Source organism: Heptranchias perlo, chromosome 13 (genome assembly GCF_035084215.1).
Source record: "Heptranchias perlo isolate sHepPer1 chromosome 13, sHepPer1.hap1, whole genome shotgun sequence".
NCBI lineage: Eukaryota > Metazoa > Chordata > Chondrichthyes > Hexanchiformes > Hexanchidae > Heptranchias > Heptranchias perlo.
The window spans coordinates 34294363-34321954 of NC_090337.1; the positions used below are offsets into that span (position 1 = coordinate 34294363).

At 44.0% G+C, this 27592-nt stretch overlaps 2 long non-coding RNA genes across 12 annotated transcripts in view; one reads left to right on the top strand and one right to left on the bottom strand.

Annotated features, from left to right (window-relative positions):
• Window positions 1–27592, top strand: part of LOC137331484 (uncharacterized) — a 38380-nt gene that overhangs the window by 6998 nt on the left and 3790 nt on the right. For 4 of the 11 annotated variants that reach the window (XR_010965505.1, XR_010965496.1, XR_010965503.1 and 1 more), the window contains one exon: window positions 22594–22678. This is a non-coding gene — a long non-coding RNA (uncharacterized lncRNA). Of the gene's footprint in view, window positions 1–15112; window positions 15227–15615; window positions 15655–16111; window positions 16218–19265; window positions 19431–21273; window positions 21446–22593; window positions 22679–25156; window positions 25288–27592 lie in introns of those variants that run through there. The other 7 variants (XR_010965501.1, XR_010965506.1, XR_010965500.1 and 4 more) reach the window with 6 other exon arrangements.
• On the bottom strand, window positions 738–13834 carry LOC137331054 (uncharacterized). Its single transcript, XR_010965365.1, has 3 exons — window positions 13617–13834; window positions 5231–5333; window positions 738–3923 (listed from the first exon to the last, which is right to left on the bottom strand). It is a non-coding gene; the product is annotated as an uncharacterized lncRNA (long non-coding RNA).

Sequence of the window (27592 nt, forward strand, 5' to 3'; positions counted from 1 at the left end):
CCATTAGACAGTTCTCAGACACAAAGAATTAAAACAAGTTAATAGTATAATTCAGTTGCATCATCAGATCAAAAGTATTGTATTTTCTAACAGGTATACAAAGATAAAATATTGGGAGGCCACTATGGTGTAAGCTCTGCTGATGATGTAGGATTTTGCACTACTTTCATGCCTCCTCACCCTGGTGTAAATGTTTGGGCAGTGTGAAGGAAATATTCATATGCCAGAAGCTCACTGAGCATTTTCAGCAGGATATGCAGCACATCATCATGTGAATTCATGATACTGAAACTTTTGCTCCTATGTATAAGTTTACCTGTCAAGAGAGCTGCCTTCCTGTGAGTGTAGTGTAAACAAGGCTAGCTCTCATTTCATTACAGTAACTGACCTAATACTGAGTATATAATGTAAATTGTGGCTTAGTAAATGTACAATTATTGATGTGCTGTTGGATAAGCTATAGCTTCTAAGATTGCATTGAATTACATGAACACTAGCTACTGAAATCATTTTCCATATTCAGTTTCAAAAGAATTTTAGTTTTCTGCTATTAAACTCATAAGGACCATGTGATCATCCCTCTATGCAAATTTCTCCAGAATAATAGGCTCACCACCACATAGTGGGAAAAAAAGCAAACACTCGAGATGGTCTTTTTGAAATTTTATAGTGGAAAGAATCTATATTACTACAATTATATTGTGTAAATACATGTTTCCTTAGCTTGTTTCCACAGGACCACAACTATATTATGTATAATAAATAATATGTCCTTAACTTGTTTCCATGGAACCAAAACTGTGTACATAATTGAATGAGTCAACATATTTGTTCAATAATATTTACTAAAAGCAGTAACAGCTAATTTTTCCACAAAATGGCCACTTCAGTTTATTCTATTGAATCAGGAATTGCTGAATATATGTATACTGAAAATATCATAGAAAATATTTGGAACCAAACAAAAGCAGAAAGTAAATGTATTTGAAAGTGAATAGGGGAATTACTCAGTGTGTAAATGCACCATGTTGTGTGATACTGAGTCATAGGCCGCTAAATCGGGCCGTGTAGTGCCCGTTGTTTCGGCGCTACACAGCCTCTCTGACATCCAAGACGGCATCTTGGATGCGCACGCACGTTTCCAGTGTGACGTGCGCCGGAAGCCATCTTGGTATAGGAGTTAGCAAATGGCAAATACCGAATGCTGGAAGCATGTAAAGTAGGGAGAAAATGGATAGCAATCACTGTGCAACGCTGATTTAAAGTGATGGACACCATTTTCAAACATTACGCTCAACTCAACGCACGGTCTTAACCCCTGACCATCTGAACGTGTCTTACAGTCCTGAAGGACCCCCCCTACCAGCGCTATTTAAAGGGGCCATGCAAGTGTTGCTGTTTAGTTGCTGGATTACTGCTTCTGGCTGTTGGTGGAGCAGGAAATGTTTTTTGAAGCTTCCTATTCTTACCAAGAGTTCCTAGACTACATTTGAGAGTGGTTTTGTAGGTACTGCCTTACGGGTCGGAAAGTTACAACCGTGGTTGAACAACATTCCTGCCAACCATGGGTGGTCCGCTAGGCATTGAGCATGACTGGGAGCATGCAGAGAGGCCATGCATAGCAGGTCAGGCTGCAAGGAGACGGAGGACGAGGAGGCCCAGGACAGTGAGCAGGAGGCCCTACCCAATGAGGGCCTTCCGGGACCAATTCTCTTACCTCAACATGACCGAGGAGGATTGCATCCGACGCATGAAGTTCACCAAGGAATCCATGACCGAGATCTGTCAACTGGTGTGGCCACAACTGCAGCCTCAGAGCAGGGTGAGGACAGCATTGCCAATGGCTGTGAAAGTCACCGTGGCGCTGAATTTCTACAGCTCAAGAGCATTTCAGGCCTCTGCTGGCGACATGTACAACATCTTGCAGTGTGCAGTGCACTGTACCAGATGAGGAACAGGTTCATCACCCCTCTCCACAGAGAAATGCTGAACGAGCGAGCATGGAGGTTCACTCGCATTACTAGCTTTCTCTTGTTGCAGAGTGCTATTGACTGCGCGCATATTGACCTGCGTGCCCTGCATATCAACTCAGCCATCTTCGTCAACCAAAAGGGCTTCCACTCCCTCAGCTGGTGTGCGACCACACACATCGAATCATGGAGGTCAATGCCTGCTACCCTGGGAGCAGTCACGACGCCTTCATTATGTGGCAGTCCAACGTGCCAGCTATCTTTCACCCACCTCGGCACGTCAAAGGCTGGCTACTGGGTGACAAGGGCTATCCCTTCACGCCATGGCTCATGACACCGGCCAGGAACCCACGCATATGTGCACAGCAGGCCTATAATGAGACACATGCTGCCACACGCAACATGGTGGAGCACACCATAGGCCTCTTCAAACAATGCTTCCGCTGCCTGGACAGGTCTGGGGCAGCTCTGCAGTACTCCCCTGAGCGGGTGGGCAGATTCGTGGTGGTATGCTGCATGCTGGACAACCTCACCATCATGAGGGACCAGCCTTTGCCACCAATGATTGGAGAAGACCCTGAGCCAGAGGTGGAGGAGGAGAAGGCTGAGGAGGAAGAGGCTGAGGAGGAGGAGGATGAGGAGCAGGAGGGGGTGGAGCCAGAAGAGGAAGTGGAGGAAGACGCAAGGGTGCAACAGGAACTACATGTCTTGTCTGCAAGCGCTCTGCGTGCTCGCCTGATCCATGCCCACTATCAACAATTTGAACTACATCCCCTAACTCACCAACAGTCCTGCACACCCCACCTTTCCGCTCCCACAAGACAATCAAATCGCCCTCCATCTGATTACACATTGGTGTCCCTCTCAGCTCATTGCATAAATAAAAACCACCACCAAATGCAAAATCAAAGTCTCATTTATCAATGAATAGATGAAATTCTGCAAACATAACAGAACTATTCAGGCTTGTGCATTCCCTTAGTGCCTTTTGTTTTTGTGCCTTTACCTATCCTAGTGCTCCTACGAGGTGCTTCCCCAGAGGCTGGAGCATGGGTGGTGGGAGGCTGCTGGCCTGCAATGGAGGAGCGTGCAGATGACTTTGAAGGATGACCTCGGCAGCTCTGGGCCAGGAGGGACCGGCTTCAGACTGCACCATCTCAGCCTGGCTGCAGCAGTCTGGCCTGGCTGGCCGATAGGCAACAACAGGGGCACTGGCGGAGTAGCAGGGGTGGGAGCAGGAAGGCTGTCATCCTGAGAGAGGACAGCAGGTCCGACTGCCATGGCGCTACTGCCACTCTCCCGGGGCAGCGCCTCAGCACTCCTGGTGATCGGCTGGAGAACGGATTGCTGGAATGCTGCGATGCCCTGGAAGCCCCATTCCACAGTGGTCCCCAGACCCATGATAGCACCAGTCTGAGCTTCCAAGGCAGCTGTCTGAGCCCCAAATGCAGCAGATGGATGGCAGATGTTTGTGCTGCAATGGAAGCTGTGTCATCAGTCATCAGACGCTGCATCATGGTGAGTTCCACAGGTGCGCTGATGGTGGAACATTGCGGAAAGCCCTGTGCCAAGTTGGAGCTGGACTCCTCCATGCCCCTTGTCACTATGCACAGGCTTTCTGGCAGGCTTTCCAGTGCCCCAAGCATTTGGTGGTGTGTGCCCCTCAGCCGTCTTCTGTAGTCTGGCCCATCGAAGTCCTCATCTGACTCCTCAGCAGCAGAGCTAGTGAGCGACCTCGCCCTCCGGTGAGCTGGCACCTGTGGTATCCGTTCCCCCCACCCCGGCTCCTTGCACTTGTGCCCGGTGTCTCACCACGTGCAGATCCCTCCTCTAACCTAACATTTAAAGGAAGCGCAGTCTCTGAGCTGGTGGAAACAAGTGTCAGATCGAGCGACGGTGTGGCTTCAGTGTCCTCCTCCTCCTCAGACGGTGCCGCCACGTGTTCTTGGGTATCTGCAATGACAAAAGGAAACAGGTTGAGTTGTAGAGTGGGGAGAGGAGCAAGTAAGATGTGCTTGCTGACAACATCTGCAGCATGTGAGTCAAAAATGATTATGGGAGGATTGAGATGTGGAAAAGGAGAAGGAGCATTAGGTAGGCAGAGGCTTCATTGGGACCTACATGTTGTAATGGCTGCAGCTACGGCCCACCCAATGATCCTAAGCAGTGTCTCCTCTAGGGGGGTGAGGACGTGTAAACGTGCCTGTTCACTCTCAGGTCCCTCCTGCTGCCGACTGTTATGCGTCACCTTCTCCTGCGAGACAGAGGACAATATGCCAGTGAGTCTCCTGCAAGATGTGTGGGTGATGTGCCTGTTGTGGTCGAATAGCTGCCAGTTTGTGTGACCTGTGAGTGATGGTTGTGTGGCCTGCAAGTGTGGTACAATGTGCGGGTGAGATGAAGCATGACAAGTGCAGCATTGCGTATGGATGAACAGTGTTTGTTGGTGCATGGGTGATGGGGAGTGTGATGCATGGAGCAGTGGTGCAGTTGGTAGGATGTGCCACTTGACACTTGCATTCACTCACCTTGACCACTCGTGTCAAATCATTGAACTTCTTTCGACACTGCACCCACGTGCGTGGTGCTATGTTCCTGGCATTTACTTCCTGCGCCACAGCCTGCCAATGCCTGCGGAGCTGCAGTCTGGAGGGTCTCTGGCCACCCTGCAGGTACATGTTGGCCCTCCTTTAGTCCATGTCTTTCACCAGGGCCTCCACAGCATCATTGGAGAAGCATGAAGCCCTCTCTCGTGCCAGCCCTACTACTCGTGGCCATCTTTCTCTCCTCCAAGTAAACTGTGTACCTGCCATTTGGAACGTGCACCTGCATCTTTAAGAGGTGCAGGCTGCTGATGACGTGCGCTGCGCACGCCCCATTTCCAACTTCCTCATTCTCCCTGCAGCATCTCAACTGTGCGTTGGCTGTACGGAGATATCATGATAATTAGCAGTAATTCTGCGTAGGGGCCATCGGGCGCGGAGTACTAGCGCATCATGCTACCCCCGCCTGAAAATGGCCCTTAACAAATTTTTCCCCCATACAGTCCAGGAAACTCCCAGGATTAATCCCTTGTCTGTGCTGTAAGCAAATCTCAGCTGGGCAGTGGGATAAGCTCCATCGTCTCTCAAATAGGGAGGAGATAAATTCCATCAGGGTTCCTAATCCTGATTTCTATTCCATAGCCTCTCTGCATTTGTGTTGATGCTACATAAGGGCAGATTTGGGTTCACTTGTGATTGCCTACATGGCTGACTGACCTGACAATTCTCAGTGGAAAAGCTCACAGATGACGAGTCAGTTGGCTGAGGTATCAGAGCGCCACCACTTCCTATGGAACTGTACCCAAGCATGTGTTGGCAACTATAGGAAAATAAAGAGGAAAAAACACACAAGTGTCAAAAATGAAATCTAATACAGTAAAATAAAGCTCAAGTTCTAGCATCAAAAATAATAGCTTACTTTTTGCAATTTGATGAAAAGCTATACATTAATTTTGTTTAAACAAGCTGTCCTGTAAAAATATAAACTCATGTTCGAATGCAAGTTCTTCTCAATTATTCCCAGTGGTAAATTCCTGGTTTTTGCAGCAGTCAAACAGAACAAAGCAGTGCCCAAAAGGCTGTAAAAGTGAATATAGCCCTGAATTTTTATGCCACCAGGTCCTTCCAGACAGCATCAGGTGACCTCAGTCATGTAAGTCAACCTGCAGTGCATTACTACATTAAAAAGATGACAAATATTCTCTTTGGGCAGGTCTTTCAACTAATAAACATCTATTGCCAAGCAATGTGAATGAAATCCTTAAACAGGGCACATATTAACCCACTTCCACTTTTCTTGAGGAGAAGTTTATCCTTCAACCAACATCACTAAATCAGATTATCCGGTTATTATCTCATTGCTGTTTGTTGGGCCTTGCTGCACGCAAATTGGCTGCCATGTTTCCCTACATTACAACAGTGACTAAACTTCAAAAGTACTTAATTGACTGTCCTCTTCAGCAGAGCTAGGATGCGAGCTGGCCATCCAGCGAGCTGTTTCCTGGGCCATCCTTCCTACCTGCAACTGCTTCTGTTCATTTGCGCTTGGTGAGTCACCTAGTGCAGAACAGTCTATCTCACTATCTATGCCACATGGGGTACCGATTTCTGTGCTGGTGTTTGGAAGGGTGAGAGCAAGTGACGGTACATCTCCTGAAGCGTTCTCCTCCTCAGTCTGTTTGACTGCAATGTCTGAGTCATCTGATGTACCTAGAAAAAGGAGAAAGGGACAAGTGCTAACATGTAGTGGCAAGGGGAAGCAGTAGCAGATGAGTGGCAGCCCAATGCACCACTAGGTTGTCATGCTGAGTGTGTGACTGTGAAAATGTGTGAGTGAGAATTAAATAGGAAGAGAAAAGGGAAGATGCCAAAACACTTGTCATAACTGGCCTCCAGTCTATCTATCTCCAATGCGATTTGCCCTCTCTCTGCCAGTAATGTCAATGGCGGCATCGTCCATTGGTGTCAATGTCTAGAGTGGCAGGATCTTCTCCTGTTCTGGTTGTCCCCCTACTGCTGTGTGCCAACTTCTCCTCAAGAAAAGTGGAAGTGGGTTAATATGTGCCCTGTTTAAGGATTTCAAGATGTATGAGGCAGCTTAGTATATTGTGCATGATGAAATGAAGAAGCAAGTGAGGCCAAGAGAGAATAGATTTGATGGTGTGAGTGCAAGCAGAAAGAAGGTGGAATGAAGTGTTCCCTGCTAATTTGAGGAGAGCCATGGGAAATGGAAAAGGGAAGGATTCATAGTGCTGTGGCTAAAGTAGGGTTCTGTAGGGCAATGCAGAGAGTATGAGAGATGTGAAAGGGAATCCGGCCTTAATAGTCCTGGTCGGATCATTACATTTTTTCCTGCACTGCAGCCACGTCCTGGGAACAATGCTGATGGCATGCATGTTGACTGATCTGTCTCGGCACTCATCACCCATTGGAGAACCTTCTTCCTGATGCTCACTTGTTCAACCCTTGTTTAAAGTAATTTTGCCTGCTGCTGCATGGTCTCGCTGGTTGCTGTCCACCACGATAAAAAGCACCTCCCCTTTAAGGCTCTGCTGCAGGTCTATAAGTAGTGGCCATCCCGCTGAATTTCCTGCCCTCATCAGTAAGCTGTCTATAGGGAGTACGTTTTGCAATGGCAGCTCATCAGATTAATGTAAATTAGGCTCAGCCATGAAGATGGCATGGCCCCACACCAATTTCTTCAGGTCAGCACAGCGCACATACCATCTGCCAGATATGGGCTCGACATGATAATCACCCGTGTCCAAATTTCCTCACGTGGTGAGGGTAATTTTGACTTTAGGCCATAGTGTAAAACATGCGCTATCAATTCAGCCACCCATTAAACACCTCTCCCAGTTTTTGTTTCCATTGACTTCAACTAACGTCTAAAGTCAGGATTACCCTCAGTGAGTTTTCAATCTCACACGGACTGCCAAAGAAAATAAAGAATGGAGATAAGGCATTTCGTATAGGAAAGGAGGGATGAGTGGATGGCCAACTTAATCCTACTCAGTCTCTCATACCACCTAGCAGCTGAGTTAGTAAAGACATTGCCAGAGGCCTTGGAGCAAATTGCCTGGTAACATTAAGCAGACCATAAAGAGAGGATTAAAATGAAGTAAATAAATAAAATTGTTAAAAAGGCACTTAGAGAGGAGTTTCCTAATCTTATTGGCAAATAGGTGCTCATGATCAAAGGTCAAATTGAGTACCACTTCCTGATGTTGAAGGTATGCAGAACCAGCCATGTTAGCACAGAGAGATTGCCTCAAAATTCACAATGTAATTCCAGAGATCACACAATAACTCCTGTTCTATTGTGGCAACCAATAACACTGCCTTCAGTTACCTGAGCTCTTTGCTTGAGTGGAACAAGGTTGTACTCCTAACCAAAAGTTTCCCCCAACATTTTATAAAATTAAAGCATGAGAATCAGAAATATGCATTGGAGCTCCAGTGTGGAAAATTAAAATATGAGGGATATTGAGAGATGCAGTCCATTGGCATTCCAGTGTTGCCATGAAATGGTGAAACATGGGTTTAAGCTAACAATCCTCCACACTGACAGGTTGCCAGTGTCAGTTGTACTGACTTGGCAATGGACCAGGCTCTTTAGGTGCAGCTGGTACATGACCTAGACCGAGCAATAAAGGGGGCAGAACAATAATTTAGAGAAAAATTAAGACTTAGCTCCTTTGTTCAATTCACTTTGGAATGTCTGGGCCCAAACTTTTATGGGAGTTCTGCTAATCTCCTGCTACAGCTTTTTTGGGAGAATGATCAACCCCCCCCCCCCCCCGCCCCACAAGGAAAAGGGGGAACATAATTACATCAGGTCTCTGCCGTTTTTGTTAGATTTGACTTGTGGAACTTCCATTCACCCCTTACAAAGCAAATGACAGGTCAGGATTGGAGAATCCCTATGCAGGCATTTCCCACTCCTGGCCCTGGATAAAGATCCACCATATTAGTGGCAGCCAGTACACTGAGTGAAATTAGGCATACCAGCCTCACTAAGGGTGAATATGGGACCCACCAGTGGGGTCCAGACCAGGCAAGCAGCCTGAATCCCTAAAGAGGGAAACTTAAAAAAATTCTTGACTGGCCTTCCAGCTCAGAGGACTACCTCCCTTCCCCCCCACCCCCCATGGATGGATGGCCAGACAAATTTCAACTAGCATGGAGAAGGCAGGTGTACAGGGAACGATCTCCAAGTTTGCAGATGACACAAAATTTGGAAGTGTAGTGCACAGTGAGGAGGATAGTGATAGACTTCAAGAGGATATAGACAGGCTGGTGGACTGGGTGGACACGTGGCAGATGAAATTTAACGTAGCAAAATGCAAAGTGATACATTTCGGTAGCAAGAACGAGGAGAGGCAATATAAACTAGAGGGCACAATTCTAAAAAGGGTACAGGAACAGAGAGATCTGGGGGTATATGTGCACAAATTGTTGAAAGTGGCAGGCCAGGTTGAGAAAGCGGTTAAAAAAAATACAGGATCCTGGGCTTTATAAATAGATGTAAGGAATCTTACAACACCAGGTTATAGTCCAACAAATTTATTTTAAAATCACAAGCTTTCGGAGATTATCTCCTTCGTCAGATGAATGAGTGAAAAGGTTCTCAAATCGCATATCTTATACTATGTTGGGACAGCATCACACCAATCAAAAGGTGTCGTTGTTATTCAAACAGGCCAGTCACGGAGAACAGCACGTCCCAGTACACTAGATATACATTGTGTCGATTACACAGGCAGGCAGAAAGAAACTCAAAATGGCAGAAAGAGAGAGAGAGAGAGAGAATTTTTAAAAACATATAATTTTTTCCCCCCTTTTTGCTGGTGGGGTTACGTGTAGCGTGACATGAACCCAAGATCCCGGTTGAGGCCGTCCTCATGGTATTTATAAATAGAGGCATAGAGTACAAAAGCAAGGAAGTCATGATGACCTCTATAAAACACTGGTTTGACCACAACTGGAGTATTGTGTCCAGTTCTGGGCACCGCACTTTAGGAAAGATGTGAAAGCCTCAGGGAGGGTGCAGAAAAGATTTACTAGAATGATTCCAGGGATGAGGGACTTTAGTTACATGGATAGACTGGAGAAGCTGGGGTTGTTCTCCTTGGAACAGAGAAGGTTGCGAGAAGATTTGATAGAGGTATTCAAATCATGAAGGGTCTAGACGGGATAGAAACTGTTCCCATTGGCGGAAGGATCAAGAACTAGAGGACATAGATTTAAGGTGATTGGCAAAAGAACCAAAGATGACATGAGGAAAAACTTTTTTATGCACGAGTGGTTAGGATCTGGAATGTACTGCCGGTGTGGGGGGGGGGGGGGTGGGGGTGGTTGGAGGCAGATTCAATCATGGCTTTCAAAAGGGAACTGGATAAGTACTTGAAAGGAAAAAATTTGCAGGGCTACGGGGATAGGGCGGGGGAGTGGGATTAGCTGGCACAGAATTGATGGGCCGAATGGCTGCCTTCCATTCTGTAACCTTTCTATGATTCTATATGTGTAAATTGAAAGTTTGAACCAATGTGACCCTTGATCAAGGGTCTGATTGGACGTTTAGTCATCCAACATCATCATTCAGGTATACTGAAGGAGGTCTCTTGTCTTGTAAGCAACAAAGTAGAAATGCCTGCATAGGCATTCTTGTGAGGCGACGTGGACATAATTCATACCAATTCTGCTGTCAGGGAAGTCAGGGGAACTGCCAAAAACCAATTAAAAGTGTCTTTGGAATTTAAATCATAAACTCTCAGATCATTTATGTCAATAGTTTCACACCATTTAATCATACAAGCCCAGAAGTGGCTGATATTGTGCAACCTGTTTATTTTAAAATAGCACACACAAGAACCGGTTAAGATTTGTATGGTAATATTACAAAGAGTAATTTCTAGCCTACAGCTGCTAAATCCTGTGATCCACAAACACTGGTCAATGATGATCTCTTGTCTTCATCCCTTTAAAGTAGTTGCTGACAATTGTCAGCTGCACAGCAAGAACTTGGACAGTATTACTGAGCAGTATTAGGCCCATGCAAGTCCCAAGCACAAAGACACTGAGCAACCCACTTTTTCAAGTGTTGGGTTCATCTGAGACAAATGCTAATAATGAAACCAAAGCCTTGGACAGATTGTGTACTAACACATTGAAAAAGAACATTAAGTTGCACTAGAAAAAACTCATTCAAGCACCTGGCGCAGAGAGGTGATTCCTAAAGAGGTTCCTCTGACTGAATGAAATGTAGAGGCCAACTTTTATTCATCTAATAAGGATGGCTGTAGGAGGAAGATATAGGCCTAACCAATCCCTGACCCTAAAGCGAATTCAGTGTTCATCATCTCCCACATTTGACATTTGGCTAACTAGATAGTATTAGATTAAAAGAAGAGGCTTAAAATGTTGCCAAAAAGAGTAGTAAGCCTATGGATTGGGAGGGTTTTAGAAATCAGCAAAGGATGACCAAGAAATTGATAGAGAGGAAATTGAAAATGAGAGTAAACTAGCAAGCAATATAAAAACATATTGTAAGAGCTTCTACAAGTATGTAAAAAGGAAGAGGTTAGCAAAAGTAAACGTGGATCCCTTAAAGGCTGACACAGGAGAAAATATAATGGGGAATAAGGAAACAGCAGAGACATTAAACAAATATTTTGTATCAGTCTTCACAGCAGAAGACACAAAAAACAAAAGAAATAGTGGGGAACCAAGGGTCTAATGAGAGTGAGGATCTTAAAGTAATTAAGATTAGTAAAGCAAAAGTACTGGAGAAATTAATGGGACTAAAAGCCAACAAATCCCCTGGACCTGATGGCCTGCATCCTAGGGTTTTAAAAGAGGTGGATGCAGAGCTAGTGGATGCATTGGTTTTGATCTTCCAGAATTCCCTAGATTCTAGAGCTGTCCCCGTGGATTGGAACATAGCAAATATAATCCTGGTATTCAAGAAAGGAGGGAGAGAGAAAACAGGGTACTATAGGCCAGTTAGCTTGACATCAGTAGTAGGGAAAATGCTAGAATCTATTATTAGGGACGTGATAACAGGGCACTTAGAAAATCATAATATGATTAGGCAGAGTCAACATGATTTTATGAAAGGGAAATCATGTTTGACAAATCTATTAGAATTTTTTGAGGGTATAACTAGCAGGGTAGATAAGAGGGAACCAGTGGATGTAGTATATTTGGATTTTCAAAAGGCATTCAGTAAGGTGCCACACAAGATTAGGGCTCATGGAATTGGAGGTAATATATTAGCATGGATTGAGGATTGGTTAACAGACAAAAAACACAGAGTAGGAATAATTGGTTATTTTCGGGTTGGCAGGTTGTACCTAGTGAGGTGCCACAAGGATCTGTGCTTGGGCCTCAACTGTTTACAATATATATTAATGACTTAGATGAGGGGACCAAGAGTAATATATCCAAGTTTGCTGACAATACAAAGCTAGGTGGGAAATGTGAGGTTATTCACTTTGGTAGGAAGAATAGAAAAACAGAATTTTTTTTAATGCTGAGAAACTATTAAATGTTGGTGTTCAGAGAGATTTGTGTGTCCTCGTACAAGAAACACAAAAATTTAGCATGCAGGTACAGCAAGCAATCAGGAAGGCAAATGGCATGTTGGCCTTTATTGCAAGGGGGTTGGATTGTAAGAATAAGGAAGTCTTCCAACATTGTACATGGCTTTGGTGAGACCTCACCTGGAATACTGTGTACAGTTTTGGTCTTCTTATCTAAGGATATACTTGCCTCGGAGGCGGTGCAACGTAGGTTCACTAAATTGATTCCTGGAATGAGAGGGTTGTCCTATAAGGAGAGATTGAGTAGAATGGGCCTATATTCTCTGGAGTTATAGAAGAATGAGAGGTGATCTCGTTGAAACATATAAGATTCTGAGGGGGCTTGACAGGGTAGATGTTGAGAGGCTGTTTGCTCTGGCTAGAGAGTCTAGGACTAGGGGTCGGCCATTTAGGGCCGAGATGAGGAAATATTTCTTCACTCAGAGTTGTGAATCTTTGGAATTCTCTACCTCAGAGAGCTGTAGTCATTGAGTATATTCAAGAATTAGATCGATAAGGTTTTTGGACACTAAGGGAATCAAGGAATATGGGAATAGGGCGGAAAAGTGGAATTGAGGTCGAAGATCAGATCTGATCTTATTGAATGGCAGAGCAGGCTCGAGGGGCTGTATGGCCTACTCCTGCTCCTATTTCTTATGTTCTTATGACGTTGGCGAGGTGCAAAAGGTCCGAGAGAAATGGCACGGTATTTATACATACCATTGTGCTCTTAGTAGCCAGTTACAATGTAGCATTGGCAGAGCTTCAGTATCTAGTTATCTCTCATGTGGGAAAATGAGAAATGAAATGATTGTTAACATGGCATTGGAGACAAGGCAAAATAAAAAGGGCTTGAAAAAAATACATGTTGTGGGTATTGCTGCTTGTTCATTCAACCATATAATTTCAGCCCTGCAACTTTTACATTTTAAAGGTTTTAAGGAGAGCAAAGGGAGTCTGTAACAGACAGGTTATATTCAGTGTTAATACTAGATTGACTTTGTGCATTCAAATGTTCTTCAAGTCTTGTTATATTGGTGAATTTCTTGCTTCGCTTGACGTTTAAAGAAAGGTTAAATTACTGCTGTGGTTTTCTTGAATTGTGTTTGCTGCCTTGCTGCAATACGTATAGATACACAAGAGACATAAGGATGTAATAACCGGAAGGTTTTACATTATTGATCGTGGGTGTGTGATTGCTGTGGAAATTATCAAAAGCTTATTAAAACAGGCTGCAGCTTTCAAATTATAACCGTAAATTGTTCAACCTTACAATAGATTTATAAAAAGAATTGTGTTTTAATTCCGTCACTAAAAGACCAACAGAATTTATGAAGCTCTGGTACTTTTACCAACTGTTATAACACATACTAAGAAACGGTTAGCTTCGAAAACATATGAAAGTATCACATTTTAACAAACTGCTTTGTATCTACTAGCAATAGCACCAAGTTGTTTTGAAAACATATAATCACCGAGAAACAATGTTAACGTACACGTAAGGTTACTCTGCAATTTACCTAATTTTCAAAAATGAGCAGCAGCCATTTCAGCTCTCAGAAAACAGTCGCTATTATTTCTGTTTCAAACGGGTTTATAGAGACCTGGACAAACAAAAGCTTTTTTCATAATTCTCATATATGCTCAGCTGATGTATTTCAAAAGAGCTTTAGTTCCTTTCACTTTTGGCTACAAATTTGCCTTAAAAACAAAGGCTTGTATTCTTATGTTTCACAAGTTGTGTGACAAAACTGTAATCATATGCTTAGACCTTCTAGAATTTTCTCTCAAACTGCCAGCTCACACAGGCAGGAAATAAATAGCCAATAACTATTCACGTCTGGCTGCTATTTGCACAGAGAAAAGCGTCTCTAGAAAATTTGCATAACCAGCTCTTCAAAGCAGCTTGGACCATACCACTGCAAAGGGGCGTTGAAGGAAAATAGATAAATTATCTATCACGTTAATCATTAGCCAGTCGCCTAAAAAAAATCAGAGATTACACCTGGACCTTTTTTATGTCTAATAAACGGGTAGGAATCATGAGAGTGCGAAAAAAGGTGTGTATTTTTTTTGGTGCTAGTTTCCACTAGTTATTTTTGGATAACTGCAGTAATCTCCACATCTGCAGCTGGTGACATTGTTCAAGAGGCTCTCCCTGTTTCATACGCAAACAAAAAGCGTTCCCCCAATTGTCTGCAGCGCAGCTGCTACAGAGAAACCACCCATGAAGATAATCCGCATTATCTAAAGCACCAGCAGAAGCCATTTTGGTCCATCTACTGCGCACCGAATTCTGCAGTTTCGTCTTTAATCAGTGTAATGGAATAAGATAATTTGCTGAAATTCGACACTACGGCATTAACAATGAGTGATACGCTGAAGGCTGCTGAGCACCCTCATTCAGTACAGTGGGATAGCAAAAGGCAGTCATGTGAATTATGTTTTATGCAGGTCATATTGATGGAATAATCAATCTTGTATGAAGAGCGCTGTTTATACTAGAAAAAAATGAATTAAATGGGTTCAAACTTAAATCCTTGTAGCTGGTTAACAGAGTTGCAATTTCCCCACCCATAACATGTCCACGTCTTCTCTTCCCCCTCAGTTTTTCTTGGCACTGTTTCCCCATCTGCAAAAGCAACGCTATAATCTCGCGAGAAACAGCACAGCAATAATTTCTCCCTCAGGATGCCCCGTGCATCTAACCTGATCTGATTTGACTGAGAAATTTCATCACAGAATTCTTAACAAAATTCAATTAATACATGTTAAATGGAGACTTTAATATCTGAAGAGACTTTCTGTCGCCCACTGAACTCCAACAATCCACTTCTCAGGGGCGAGTGCTACTTACTCCACCCCACCCTAAAAAAACAGCAATTGGAAGAGAGCTGTGCGATCATAACTCGCACACCCCTCTCCCGTGTAAAATGATACCACCAGTTCAACAGTTAACCAATGCATGGACATATGCACAAATAATTCATTAAGTCCAAAGGCTGTAATAGTGACACTTGAGCACTCACTGCCATTAGCTGCTGTAAGAGTCATATTCGCTCTTAAACTGGCGCCCGATTTACGCCCTAATATGTCAAGGTTGTGCGATGAAAACAAACAAGGACAGCAGGTCTGGGATCTTTATCTAAAGTCAGCTAAGCTGCAGCGTTTTACAAACAAGTCAATGTTGGAGACATTATGCAGCACATGAAGGGGACTCGCGTGCCCCATGTTCAGCATATTCTGGTTTAATCATTAGCCTTCATTCCAGTTGGCAGGCTTTCTGTGCCACAACAGAACATCTTGACTGCGGCGTGTTGGCGCAGACCGCGGCAACATAAATAGCTGCTAAGTCAGTAGGTGGGCTGCCATGGCAACGGATTTCAGGTTTGATGTCACAGATAGTTTCCATAGCAATGAGCCTGGATTTCATGTCACAGCATGAGGTCAATGTTTCCATGGAGATGTGCTGGGTGTGCGCTGATCCGATTCTTTATGTATTGTGTGCATTTGTGTAGAGGGGAGGAGGGAGAAGGATGCATAATTAATATTTATTTTGTAAGACCGGATTCTTATTTTTTTTTTGTGTGGAAAATTAAGATTTTTTTTTGGAATGAGAACTGAACTGCGTCATTCTTTGCACTGATTGGAAGACCAAATTTTAGTGAGGAAATGTGGGTTTGCAAAACGAAGAAAAGGTTCGCCAAACACACACCGCGAAGTAAATCTCATCACTTGCACACGATGCCTGGCTCTCCATCCGCAAACAAACAAAAAGCTCGCCGAGCATTTCCTTTAACGCAGCGCCGATCGTTCTCACAGCGAGGTGTTCACTGTTCAAATAGTACAATTTACACGATTTTGTTTTAGCAGTGAGGTCTTATAAGAAATGTCTTGTGTACACAAAATATACCGAGGCAGCAAGGAATCATTAGAGCCGGTGTTTCATTGGGTGATGATTCTGAATGTGCTATGGAATGTGCAATGAGAGCGTTAGTTGGCGAGATCCCAATACCAATTTGGCAGCTACCTCCCTATGCATTACCACAGAGACTACACTCCATTGGCTGTAAAGCGCTTTGGGACGTCCTGAGGTCGTGAAAGGCGATATATAAATGCAAGTTAGTAGTGGTGGCAGTATCTTTCGAAAGCTTTGGACTTTCTATTGTTTGATTCTAAATTTATTCTGTTAGATTTAGATAACATAATCGCATTGAAAACCACGCCAAGGAAACGTATAGCAGTATGGTTCTTTGTTGCGATGGAAGCTTCGAGTATGTTGAAAATTTCCCGTATCTGCTGCCACCTGGTGTCTTTGACTCTTACATGCATTAAATGCAACGCCGAGTTGCATTAATTGCATTTTTGAATGGGTGGGTTGCTGGCTTTCTACAAAAAAAGAACTTGTATTCACTTTGCGCCTTATTGTTCACAGGATATCCCAAAGGGCATTACAGCCAATTAATTACTTTTGAAGTGTAGTCACTTTTTCCTAGGCAAACAGAAATTTGTACACAGCAACAAGCTAAATGACCAGTTAATTTGTTTTATGCTGTTGGTTGAAGGATTAATGTTAGCCAGGACAGCATGAGAATTCCCTGGCTCTTCATTGAATACTGCCATGGATCTTTTATGTCCACCCAAACAGACAGAATGGGTCTCGATTTAATGTCTTGTCCAAAAGATAGCCCTTTGACAATGCAGCACTCCCTCAGTATTACACTGAAGTGTCAGCCTAGAGTGGGAGTGGAACCTAAACCCTAGACCTTCTGACTCAGGCAAAAACTGAGCTAAGCTGACACAAGGGACCTTGGAGTGCATGACCACAGATGCCTGAAGGTAGCAGGACAGGTAGATAATGTGGTTAAAAAGGCTTACGGGATACTTTCCTTTATTAGCTGAAGCATAGAATATAAGAGCAGGGAGGTTATGTTAGAACTGTATGAATCACTAGTTAGGCCACAGCTTAAGTACTGCGTACAGTTCTGGTCACCACATTACAGGAAAGATATGATTGCACTAGAGAGGGTACAGAGGAGATTTATGAGGATGTTGCCAGGACTGGAGAATTTTAGCTATGAGGAAAGATTGGATAGGCTGGGGTTGTTTTCATTGGAACAGAGGAGGCTGAGGGATGATTTAATTGAGGTATATAAAATTATGAAGGGCCTAAATAGAGTGAATAGGAGGGACCTATTTCTCTTAGCAGAAGTGTCAGTGACTAGGGGGTATAGATTTAAAGTAATTGGTAGGATTAGAGGGGAGCTGAGGAGAAATTCTTTCACCTAGAGGGTGGTTGGGGTCTGGAACTCACTGCCTGAAAGAGTGGGAGAGGCACAAACCCTCAACTCATTTAAAAAGTACTTGGATGTGCTCTTGAAGTACTGTAACCTACAAGGCTACGGACCGTGCTGGAAAGTGGGATTAAGCTGGATAGCTCTTCTTCAGCCGGCATGGACACGATAGGCCGAATTGCCTCCTTCTGTGCCATAACTTTCTATAATTCTATGACCAAAAGCTCAGAGCGCCTTAAAGGAAGAGAGAGAGGTAGAGAGGCCGAGAGGTTTAGGGAGGGAATTCCAGAGCTTAGGGCCTAGGCAGCTGAAGGCACGGCTGCCAATGGTGGAGCGATTAAAATCGGGGCTACGCAAGAGTCCAGAATTGGAGAAGCACAGAGATTTCGGAGGGTTGTAGGGCTGGACGAGGTTACATAGATAGGGAGGGGCAAGACCATGGAGGGATTTGAAAACAAAGACGAGAATTTTAAAATCAGGGATGATGGGTGAACGGAACTTTGTGCGAGTTAGGATACGGGCAGCGGAGATTTGGATGTGCTCAAGTTTACGGAGGATGCAAGGTGGGAGGCCGGCCAAGGGAGCATTTGAATAGTCGAGTCTAGAGGTTACTAAGGCATCGATGAAGGTTCCAGTCGCAGATGAGCTGAGGCAGGAACGGAGACTGGCGATGTTACGGAGGTGGAAGTAGGCGGTCTTGGTGATGGAGAGGATATGGGGTCGGAAGCTCAGCTCAGGGTTAAATAGGACGCCAAGGTTGTGAACAGTCTGGTTCAGCCTCAGACAGCGGCCAGGGCGAGGGATGGAGTCGGTGGCTAGGGAATGGAGTTTGTGGTGGGGACTGAAGACAATGGCTTCGGTCTTCCCAATATTCCATCTGAAACTATTACAATGTTAAATTTGCTCCTGACTATGAAAACTGTGGATTGCCTCACTATCCCTTTGAACTATAACTAATTAAATGATAGATCTTTTAATTTCTTATCAGATGCATATAGGTCACTGAGCACCAAACTATTTGTATTGCCTTATAAGTGTTAGAAGGTGCAAAGCCCACCTAGGTGATAGCAGTTAATTTGCCATATTTACAGTTTATTGTGGTTGCAATTGTTCCAGGCTTCTGATAGGTTCAGTACAACCTGCTTTTATATTGTATAAGGCCTGTGCTAGTGGCATCTGCTTCTGACATATGGGTCTCACACAGCCGACTGCAACCTGGAAGTAAACTTGCAGAGATTTGCTAAGGCCGGTGGCTAGGAAGACTCAGAAAAATGTGTCTTCTTAGCCACCAGCTTTAATGACTCCTTGCAGGTTTACGTTCTGGTAGCACATCTTGAGGAGAGAAGTATTTTACCCCAGCACTGGAAGGAGGGTGCCTAAGCATGAGGTCCACCAGGCTTGGAGGGAGGTGTCAGAGGTGGTCAGCAACATGAACATCTCCCCCACGACCTGAATTCAGTATCAGAAAAGGTTCAATGACCTCACTAGAGTAGCAAGGGTGAATACAGCTCTGCATTCTCCAATTCTCTCAGTAAAACCTGCTAACAGTCCTTCCCACTCCTTCCTCCTGCACTCTTACCTATTCCCTCCCCTCCATCACTTCCTTCACCACCCATCACAAGGGCACACTATAGCATCTCTCATTCACATTCTAAACACACACATGTTCTCTTCACTGCAGCCACTAGCAGCATTTCTTCTCACTTGGTCACATTTCGGAAATGAGCAACTTCTCTGAGGACTCCTTATCGTTCCACACTCCCAACACTTGCTTGCCATTCGACACCTCTCCATCCTGCTTGCATCTTGCTTCTTCTCCCTCTCAGCATCTACATTGGAAGCATAAGCCCCACACATCTGCACTCTCCTTTGCAGGAGACACTCTTGCCCTCTCTGCAAGACAAGACAGCACATAATACCTGGTGGAAGAACAAGGCTGGGGGAAGACCAGCCAACTACATGCTGCTGTCAGAGGGCCGAGTAATGAGGAAAGACCAGGTAGACTTCGGTCTTTCAGCTTGGAAAGGAGGCATCTGAGAGGTGACCTTATAGAGTTATATAAGATTGCTAAGGGTATAGAAAAGTAAACCCGAATATTACTTTAAATTAAACTGCAGGAATAGAAATACGGGACATAGGTTCAAATCAGTATAAGGTAATTTTAGGACTGATGTCAGGAAATTCTTCTTTACACAAAGATTAATCAACTTATGGAATAAACTTCTAGATATAGTGGAAGCAAAAGTCCTGGAATCATTTGAGAAACAATTGGGTGCTACAAAGGGGGGACTTTAGGATCTCTTTGGATGGATGAATAAAGATGCGACAAATGTCTTTCCTCATCTGCAACTATCTTGTGATCTTGTAACTATCTTAAACAAGTCAGTGCTGTTTTAGTCCTGTTTTTAGTGGTCCAGAGTACAAAATTCTTCGTAGTTCCACCCAAATCAACACTGATACTCAAAGATCTTAAGGATGGACAACATGCAAAATGAAAATGTCATATGGTGCAGTCGGGGTGATCTTCTAATGCTGGGGTGGAATAGAGGATGCTCTACTCTGCTGTACCTGACCTGGGAGTGTTCAACGCTTTAAATGGATGCCAAAAGTGAAAGAAAGTACAGATATCCTCACCTTTAACAGCACAGAAAAAAAATCCAAATATATAGATTTTAGAACAATAAAGTTTCCCCAAGGTAATTTCAGTAGAAAATATAAAAACATAGAAATTATGTAAAGTTGAATTAAAAATCAATCAACATTTTCCATGAGAAAGTAGTATATATATTTTTTAATTAAATAGAATTTCAGAAACATTTTTTTTTATTCGTTCATGGGATGCAAGGCCAGCATTTATTGCCCATCCATAATTGCCCTTGAGAAGGTGGTGGTGAGCCGCCTTCTTGAACCGCTGCAGTCCATGTGGTGAAGGTTCTCCCACAGTGCTGTTGGGTAGGGAGTTCCAGGATTTTGACCCAGCGATGATGAAGGAACGGCGATATATTTCCAAGTCAGGATGAAGGGGAACGTGTAGGTGGTGTTGTTCCCATGTGCCTGCTGCCCTTGTCCTTCTAGGTGGTAGAGGTTGCGGGTTTGGCCGGTGCTGTCGAAGAAGCCTTGGCGAGTTGCTGCAGTGCATCCTGTAGATTGTACACACTGCATCCACGGTGCGCCAGTGGTGAAGGGAGTGAATGTTTAGGGAGGTGGATGGGGTGCCAATCAAGGCTGCTTTGTACTGGATGGTGTCGATCTTCTTGAGTGTTGTTGGAGCTGCACTCATCCAGGCAAGTGGAGAGTATTCCATTACACTCCTGACTTGTGCCTTGTAGATGGTGAGTCACTCGCCTCCTGAATACCCAGCCTCTGACCTGCTCTTGTAGCCACAGTATTTATGGGGCTGGTCCAGTTAAATTTCTGGTCAATGGTGACCCCAAGGATGTTGATGGTAGGGGATTCGGCGATGGTAATGCCGTTGAATGCCAAGGGGAGGTGGTTAGACTCTCTCTTGTTGGAGATGGTCATTGCTTGGCACTTGTCTGGCACGAATGTTACTTGCCACTTATCAGCCCAAGCCCGGATGTTGTCCAGGTCTTGCTGCATGTGAGCACAGACTGCTTCATTATCTGAGGGGTTGCGAATGGAACTGAACACTGCAATCATCAGCAAACATCCCCATTTCTGACCTTATGATGGAGGGAAGGTCATTGATGCAGCAGCTGAAGATGGTTGGGCCTATGACAATGCCCTGAGGAACTCCTGCAGCAATGGCCTGGGGCTGAGATGATTGGCCTCCAATAACCACTACCATCTTCATTTGTGCTAGGAATGACTCCAGCCACTGGAGAGTTTTGCCCCTGAATTCTATTGTCTTCAATTTTACTAGGGCTCCTTGGTGCCACACTCAGTCAAATGCTGCCTTGATGTCAAGGGCAGTCACTCTCACCTCACCTCTGGAATTCAGCTCTTTTGTCCATGTTTGGACCAAGGCTATAATGCGGTCTGGAGCTGAGTGGTCCTGGCGGAACCCAAACTGAGCATCGGTGAACAGGTTATTGGTGAGTAAGTGCCGCTTGATAGCACTGTCGACGACACCTTCCATCATTTTGCTGATGATTGAGAGTAGACTGATGGGGCGGTAATTGACTAGATTGGATTTGTCTTGCTTTTTGTGGACAGGACATACCTGGGCAATTTTTCACATTGTCGGGTAGATGCCAGTGTTGTAGCTGTACTGGAACAGCTTGGCTAGAGGTGCGGCTAGTTCTGGAGCACAAGTCTTCAGCACTACAGCCAGGATGTTGTCGGGGCCCATAGCCTTTGCCGTATCCTATGCACTCAGCCGTTCGATATCACGTGGTGTGAATCAAATTGGCTGAAGACTGGCTTCTGTGATGGTGGGGATATCGGGAGGAGGCCGAGATGGATCATCCACTCAGCATTTCTGGCTGAAGATGGTTGCAAACGCTTTAGCCTTGTCTTTTGCACTCACATGATGGATTCTGCCATCATTGAGATTGGGGATATTTACAGAACCTCCTCCTCCCGTTAGTATTTTAATTGTCCACCACCATTCATGACTGGATGTAGCAGGACTGCAGAGCTTTGATCTGATCTGTTGGTTGTGGAATCGCTTAGCTCTGTCTATAGCATGTTGCTTTCGCTGTTTAGCATGCATGTCGCCCTGTGTTGTAGCTTCACCAGGTTGGCACCCCATTTTTAGAGACACCTGGTGCTGCTCCTGGCATGCTCTTCTACACTCCTCATTGAACTAGGGTTGATCCCCTGGCTTGTTAGTAATGGTAGAGTGAGGAATATGCAGGGCCATGAGGTTACAGATTGTGCCGGAATAAAATTCTGCTGCTGCTGATGGCCCACATGCATTTACAATTGCGACTTACTTATCAAACTATAGATCTGAAGATTCAGCAGACAGTCAGTATCCAAGTGAACAGTTCTGAGAGGTCAAAATCGCTTCACAAAGAAATATTGCTTCACACTAAAAATCTAAGGCTTTCTAATTTTCAGAAAAATCACATAATTTGGAAACTGAATCTGATCACATATGATCATTTACATTGAAAATGTAACATCAAAGGTTTTAAATAAAATCCTCTGGACACTAGCCAAACCATTGTAACTGGGGTGGAAGGAGGAAATTTAAATGATTCTTTCATGCATCTTCTTGTGGTTGACTGAATTACAGAATTAGCTGAAGTCTGGGAGGAGATCACCCATTCAGTCTCTTGGCTGGGGAATGGATTGTGACACTGACATTGTATACAAAGGAGGTAAGTGAAGAGAAGAAAAATTAAATGAAATTAGTTCTGGAATTTCCTTGGAACCGCTCTCGCTCCACCTCCATAACTTTGCCGTAAAGCCCGTTTACACATGCCGAACCTCCGGAAAAGTTACGGCTTTGGAGCAGGAGCAGCTCCAAGGAAATTCCGGGCTGTATGCAAAATGTTTTGCCTGAATTGTTCTTCAGTATAAATAAGATCCAGCTAATGTATTTCTATGTTATTAAAGCCACAATTTTTAAAATTTTATTTCGACGGATGATACAGAACAAATAAAAGCAAAAGTTATGCACACAGAGATGATTGTGCCAGATATTCAAATAGTGCACAGGTCCGTCAAGAAGAGTTTGCAATACTTCGATTCACAATACATTTTATATAGTTCTTAACACACATCAGGATGATGATCTGTTGAAATTTGCATTCTCTCAAGAGATGGTTTATGTTGTACCTGAAGTGTACAAAATGCAATGGTTATCTTAAATACTGTTCAGAGTCAAATGCATGCTGAGCCAGTCCAATGCCCCAAATTAAATTAAGAGTACAGACCACAGTTTTTCAGTTCACCCAAATGTATTTTCTGTTCTATGTTAGCTATAGGAGGGGATTAGAGATATCAATTTATTAATCCAGTAAGGATAGTTTGGGTGCAAGTCAAGTAGAGCACACCCAAAGTACACTCTATCTGACAGTACCTTGAACCCCTACTGGATTTCTGGGTTTGAGTTATTTGACTAAGCCACATGATCCCCCAACACAGGTCCGCCCCTTGACAGGACTTTGCACCTAGAAGCAGGAGCAGAAAGTCAACCACTTATCAGTGGTAATGGCTGTTGGCTGTGAGGCCTTCTGGCTGCTGCCCAAGAACAGCAGCAAAAAGGCCTTCAGGCCTGAGGATCGTACCTGTAAAGAGAAGGTGCTATTTTTCGGGCTCCATATTCTTATTGCCTCCCCTTTTCAAGTCCTCCAATCAAGTGCTGAGTGGAGGGCCTGTGGCCCATTTCTTCAGAGACCCTCTCCTATAAGTGCCTTATTGGCTTTCGATTGTTTTTTTTTTACTCGTTCATGGGATGTGGGCGTTGCTGGCGAGTAATATGCTGGTTTTGGGAGATCAACATGGTAAAGAAATGTAAGGAATCTTACAACACCAGGTTATAGTCCAACAGTTTTATTTGAAAATCACAAGCTTTCGGAGGCTTTCTCTGCCCCAGTCCATCACCGGCATCTCCACATCATGGTAAAGAAAGAGGAGTTAAGAGATCAGTTGGTCTGAAAACTATCTAATTAGAAACCGTAACTCCTAGAATGCAATTTATGCATTCGCACATGCTCAGTTCAAATATCTATTCTCTAAATGAAATGTATTTTTCAACCAAGTCATATCTCTATTTGCATTTATGTGGTTGGTTCTTGTGGAAATGTAATCATAGGATCTTTACCCATTGAGGAGTCAATTTATGCCAAGCCTCTCCCAGGTAAAAGAAAATGTCAAAAAACATGTTTGACAAAAAGCCAAATTGATTGCAACAGTCAAATTCCCTTCTGGAGGTGGGAAATTACTCAGTCAGCCTGATATTAACCCTTTGAATGCTGGTGACTGTTGCAGATTTTAATTGACAGTAACTGCACTAAGTATTTTCTAATGCTGATTCTCTTTTTTTATTATTCGTTCATTGGATGTGAGCGTTGCTGGCAAGGCCAGCATTTTTTGCCCATCCCTAATTGACCTTGAGGTAGTGAGCCACCTTCTTGAACTGCTGCAGTCCGTGTGGTGAAGGTTCTCCCACAGTGCTGTTAGGAAAGGAATTCCAGGATTTTGACCCAGCGACGACGAAGGATCGGCGATATATTTCCAAGTCAGGATGGTGTGTGACTTGGAGGGGAACGTGCAGGTGGTGTTGTTCCCATGTGCCTGCTGCCCTTGTTCTTCTAGGTGGTAGAGGTCGTGGGTTTGGGAGATGCTGTCGAAGAAGCCTTGGCGAGTTGCTGCAGTGCATCCTGAGGACGGTGCACACTGCAGCCATGGTGCGCCGGTGGTGAAGGAAGTGAATGTTTAGGGTGGTGTATGGGGTGCCAATCAAGCGGGCTGCTTTGTCCTGGATGGTGTCGATCTTCTTGAGTGTTGTCGGAGCTGCACTCATCAAGGCAAGTGGAGAGTATTCCATCATACTCCTGACTTGTGCCTTGTAGATGGTTGAAATGCTTTGGGGAGTCAGGAGGTGAGTCACTCGCCACAGAATACCCAGCCTCTGACCTGCTCTTGTAGCCACTGTATTTATGTGGCTGGTCCAGTTAAGTTTCTGGTCAATGGTGACCCCCAGGATGTTGATGGTGGGGGATTCGGCGATTGTAATGCTGTTGAATGTCAAGGGGAGGTGGTTAGACTCTCTCTTGTTAGAGATGGTCATTGCCTGGCACTTCTCTGGTGCGAATGTTACTTACTCTTCAAACTCACATTATCTTTTTCAGTTGGTAATGCACAAAGCTACAACTCACAAGTTTCCATGGATGCAATTTCATAGCCAGCTCACTGGGAGATTATTTGAATGTGTTACAGGATCCCTCCCATCACCCAAGCCTGATAAAATCTTACGCCCTAGGTAAAACCAGAATTCAAACAACAGTAGAAACAGATTTAAGGGGGAATTTTAACTAGCAGCAGGTTTCGGGAGAGGTGGGGCAGGGCGAGCAGAAACTACGCCCGACATCATCAGTGTAAGGCCGGGTCGATTTTAACTGCCAGACCTCATTTATATCTAACTGGTGGGTTCCATTCTGATTGCTTTGGGAATGGGCAGCCCGCCCACTTGCCGGGCGGGATTTCAGGTGGGCTTCCAGAGGCCTATTTAACGCATGAATGTACCTCTTAAAGGGAGGTTGCATTCACTTCTTGGAATTTGCTGTGTTATACTGCTGCAAAAAGGTGATTGTGAGAAATGAGTCAAAGCAAGCCCCCAAGTTCTCTGACACCTCCTTGGAGGTCCTACTGGAAGACTCTCTTCCAATGAATGGGAAGTAGATTCCGAAGGCCAACGTCCAATAGGCCTGGAGATGGGTGGCTGAGCTTATCAGTTCAAGGAGCATCACTTCCAGGATCTAGATTCAATGCAGAAAAAGATTCAAAGACCTGACCAGAGTAGCTAGGGTGAGTACACTCTTCATTTCTCCATCTCTCTGCACAACACCTGGCAATAGCCCGTTTTCCCCCTGTCCCCAGCACTCTAAATATTTCCCTCCCCCCGTATCACATTCATTGTATATAATTAATAGAATTACATAGAATCTACTGCACAGAAACTGGCCATTCAGCCCAACCGGTCTATGCTGGTGTTTGTACTCCACATAAGCCTTTCCACTCTAATTACCTCTTCTCAACCTGCACCCATATCCCTCCATTCCCATCTCCCTCATGTATGCATCAAGCTTCCCCTTAAATCACCAATGCTATCCACTTCAACCACCTCATGTGACAGCAAACTCCACATTTTCACCACTCTGGTATTTAGTATCATCTTAAAATTTGGACACCATTGCTCCAATTTTTGACTCCAAACCATTAATATATATGGTCCCAGCATGGATCCCTGCAGGATATCACTTCCCTCATTTTTACAGTCCAAGAAATTTCCTTGATCTCCTACGCTCTCTTAATTGTTACCATATTTCAATTTGTTCGCTACCTGGCTGCTGACTCCACCCGCCTTGACCTTTGCCACGAGTCTCTTATTTGGAACCTTATTGAAGGCCTTCTGAATGTCCATGTATACTACATCCACTGTATTGCCCTTGTCTACTCTTATTTATTCAAAGAATTCAATAAAGTTGGCTAAACAGGTTTTTCCTTTTAGAAATCCATACTGACTATTTTTTTATTGTATTCTCCATCTCTAGATATTTTGTTATTGATCTTTTAGCAAAGATTCCAATATCTTTCCTACCACTGACATTTAGCTAACTGGTCTATAGTTCCCTTGATTAGTTCTATCTCCCTTTTTGAAGATAGGAATTACATTTTCTGTTCGCCAGTCCTCTGGCACTATTCCTTTTTCTATTGAATTTTTATATATGGATACCATAGTCTCTGCTATCTCTTTCCTATTTTCTTTTAGTATCCACGAGTGCAATCCATCTGGACCCGGGGTTTTATCCTCTTTAAGTTTGACAAGTTTGTCTCCTTTTTTCTATCGTAACTGTTTTAATATCCCTCTTGACTTTTACTGTTGTCATTTCCTCTTTGTTAGCCCTTTCAGTGACAATGGAGGCAAAGTATCTATTTAGTATCCCTGTTATTTCAGTATCATCTCCTGTGAGTTTATCTTGCTCATCCCTTAGTGGCCCTAACCCCATTTTAACTCTACTTTTGTTACTTGTGTGCCTATAGAATACTTCACTATTTCTTTTTATATTCTTTGATATTTTTATTTCATATTTCCTCTTTGCCTTGCTAATTGTGTTTTTAACCTCTTTTCTAAGCTCATCATATTCCCTTTAGTCATCCTTTCCTTTTTTGATTATGCACTTTGCTTATGCCTTTTTCTTTAGATTCAATTTTATCCTTACTTCTGTTTATCCATAGCATCTCATTCTTGGCTAGCTTGTTCTTTTTTAGTGGAATACATCCTTCGCCATCAATCACAAGGGAACACTGTACCACCTCTCCTTTACATTCAAACTCACACTCAGCTTTTGTTTGATGCCTTCACAGCAGATACTACAACATTCTGTTCTCACATGGTAGCAATTGCAAAACAAGGAAGTCCTCTGATGACTCTTTTCTCACTTCACATTCTAGCCACTTGCTGTCCATTGAACACCGCCTCATCCTGCTTGCAACTTGCATCTTCTCACTCTCAGCATATGCACTACATGAAGTAGCCTCACACGTATACATTGCTTTTCAATAGC